The 3,200-nt window shown below is 44.6% G+C and overlaps 1 long non-coding RNA gene across 1 annotated transcript; it reads left to right on the forward strand.

The window, feature by feature from the left end:
* The first annotated feature begins 405 nt into the window (after positions 1 to 405).
* On the forward strand, positions 406 to 2,421 carry LOC138741956 (uncharacterized). Its single transcript, XR_011343922.1, has 2 exons — positions 406 to 546; positions 2,234 to 2,421. It is a non-coding gene; the product is annotated as an uncharacterized lncRNA (long non-coding RNA).
* Positions 2,422 to 3,200: the final 779 nt, after the last annotated feature.

The following is a 3,200-nucleotide window of genomic DNA, read 5'->3' on the forward strand; positions in this document are numbered from 1 at the left end:
CAGATAAAGGAACAGCAAAAGGGTACTATGCTGGCCTTCATGAGTCAGGGGATTGAGTTTGTGTCATAGGGTAATGTCATAGCTCTATAAAACTCAGGTTGGACCACACTTGGAAATTGCGTTCAGCTTTGGTCGCCTCATTAAAGCAAGGATGTAGATGGTTTAGAGATGCAGAGGAGATTTACCAGGATGCTGCCTGGATTGGAGGACATTTTTTTGAAGCATGGTTGACAGAACTCTTTGGAGCGATCAAGGATGAGAAGTGACTTTAGAGCTGTATATAAGGTTATGAGGAGCTTAGACGGGGTGCCCAACCTTCTTACTCTTCACAGCACCTCTATTGTTCATGTCATCCACAAATTTGCAGCGGCCAGTTGGCCAACCAAACAGTGTGTGCTTGGGATGTGCAAGAAACCCACACAGGGAGAGCAAGCAATCTTCACACAGACCAGCATCCAAGGACACTTTGAGCAACAAAACAACATTAATCAATTGGTTAATTGGCTAGAGCAATGACAGAAGGAACTGAATCCTGGTGTGTTTGAGGTGAGGCACTTTTGAGAGACTATTGAGTGTAGCACAGGCACAATGAATGGTCGGGCCCTCGGGAACAGAAGGAACTCAGTGTAGAAGATGAAGGATCCATAAAGTTGAGAGCACAAGTAGATCTGATTGTGATGAAGACACATGGAGGTCCTACCATCATAGACATGCAAAGAATATAAGAGTAGGGAGGGTCAGGGCATAGCTGTGTACAATACTGGTCAAACACAGCAAGAGATTGTGTGCTGCTCTAGTTGATACATGACCAGAAGGATTGGAATGGAGAGGGTGCAGAGGGGGCTTCCAGTTGCCTGAGTTTGTTTTCCTTTGAACAATGAAGGGTAAGGAACCTGATTGGGAATGGAATACCCAACAGGCACAACCAGATAGACAACAGAAAAGTCTCCCCCAGAGTAAGGATACCTTAAACCAGAGGGCACAGGTTTAGTGTCAGAGCTGGAGGAAATGTGAGGAAGATCATTTCATGGGGCAAGATTAGAACTTAAGATATGCTATATGAGGGGGTGGTGAAATGAGGTAATTTCACACATAGATGAGCAGGTGCATAGCCTGGTACAAAAAATCTTGGGCCGAGTGCTGGTAAATGGGAGGAGAACGTATCTGCAAAACAATATTTATTTACTTGTACGTATTGTGTGTCTGTATGTGTGTTATGTCTGCGTGTCTAACACTGAGGACCAGAGATCTAGATCCCCGGCCTTAAACACCCTTGTTCTCACCCTCAGCAGGTTGAGAACCCTCTGATTCATCTAGGGCTTCTGGTTGGGGAAACAACCCAGTATGTGCGTGTGGGCACACATTCATTCCCCCAATATGTACGTGTGAGCACACACTCATCCACCCAGTATATGTGTGTGAGCACACACTCATCCACCCAGTATGTGCATGTGAGCACACACTTGTCCACCCAGTATATGCGTGTGAGCACACACTCGTCCACCCAGTATATGCGTGTGAGCACACATTCATCCACCCAGTATGTGTGTGAGCACACACTCGTCCACCCAGTATGTGCGTGTGGACATATACTCGTCCACCTGGCGTGTAGGTGTGAGGACACACTCATCCACCCAGTATGTGTGTGTGAGCACACACTCGTCTACCCAGTATATGTGTGTGAGCACACACTCATCCCCCCCAGGACTTGATGAAGTCAGTGACACTTTTTACATATTGATTCGAATCTCTGGACGAGTTCTTGAATATGTTGCAGTCCACCCATACAGAGCCATCCTGCAGAAACTCCTCCACCTCCCTCGACCCCTGTGTGGGTCCTTCAGACTGATGAGTCCTTCACTTATCCATTGAAGTTCATGAGAGCCATAAAAGGAAGATTTTCTTGTCACAGATCCTCTGCCTCTCAGAGCAGTTACCCCAAAACTAGCAATGCCCTCCCTGTTAACGTTAATGAGCTGGAGCTGCATCCAGTCATCAGCTGTCGTCGGCAGAACCCGAACCCCTGCGGACGGTCCAGCAGAGCTCTGCACAGACCCTGCCTGCTCTGCCTTACAGCTCACCACCTGCAAACACTCTCAGGACATTTGGAAGTTAAATTGCTTTTATTGAAAAAAAATCACCCCGAATAATATTATTGCATCTGTAACAATTTGTTTTTCTCCCTTAAAGCTAGTGAAGAAAAGGATTTCACTTTTAAAATAATCTGTTTTAGAAGAATCTGCGTTGGAAGACGGAGGGCAGCTGGTGTGAATGCGAAGGTGGAGGGGAGTAGGTTGTTATGTGGAGGCGACGGAGCAACTGGGATCTGAGACTGGAGCGGAACATGTGGGAGGGTCTGGATTATTCACCATGACCAGTACAAATTCAAATTGAATAAACAAAATAGCAGTTTTACATCAACTGGGAATTGATCTGTAGCATTTGTTCTCAATTCATTTGTGTTTTATAAAGCTTTGCCTCAGATTTATCTCTGAACAATTTGTTGCCAGAATATGTTCCTCAGCACATTGCTCAGCTGTTTCTAACAAAACCTTTCCATTACCTTAATGAGATTTGCTTGGTACCAAGAAACCAGTAAATCACACATTCAATGATTTTATTGTGTGCTTCTTCAAAGAAATTGCTGATCTCCACTGAACAAGAGAGGGGTCAGATGAGGTCAAGGTAAAAGTAAATTAGTGCATCATAAAAACAAAGCTGAGATTCAGCCACTTTATCCCCAATATGTTTCAATAATTACCCAAACCACCCTTTATGTTTTAGTTCCACTGGAAAGCCATATCAGCCCATGAATAATAATGTTAGCCGTGGCATTGCTGGAGCTTTGTTCCAATTGACTCAGTATATCCAGTAAAGATGAATTCCAGATCCTGGGAGGAATGCAACTGATATGTAGGGGAGCAAACGCTGCTGATGGGTTTAAATGCAAGGACCAATTCTAATTAAACCCTGAGTGAAGAGTGAATGATTGATGCAATATTACTCATCCTGCTTCAGCTCTGTGGTCTTCAGGACAGCTGTTTATGTCATAGTTTTGCAACACTAATGGGCTGAAAAATTTATCTTTCAAAAACATGCAATGAAAGGACACACGTACAGGGACTTGTGACTGTCTTCCCCTTGCTGCCTGATGAGGGGCTTGTTCAGCTCTTTAAAAGAGTTTTAAGGACAGACAATTC

The sequence above is a fragment of the Narcine bancroftii genome, chromosome 8 (assembly GCF_036971445.1).
Source record: "Narcine bancroftii isolate sNarBan1 chromosome 8, sNarBan1.hap1, whole genome shotgun sequence".
In the NCBI taxonomy this organism is placed as follows: Eukaryota; Metazoa; Chordata; class Chondrichthyes; order Torpediniformes; family Narcinidae; genus Narcine; species Narcine bancroftii.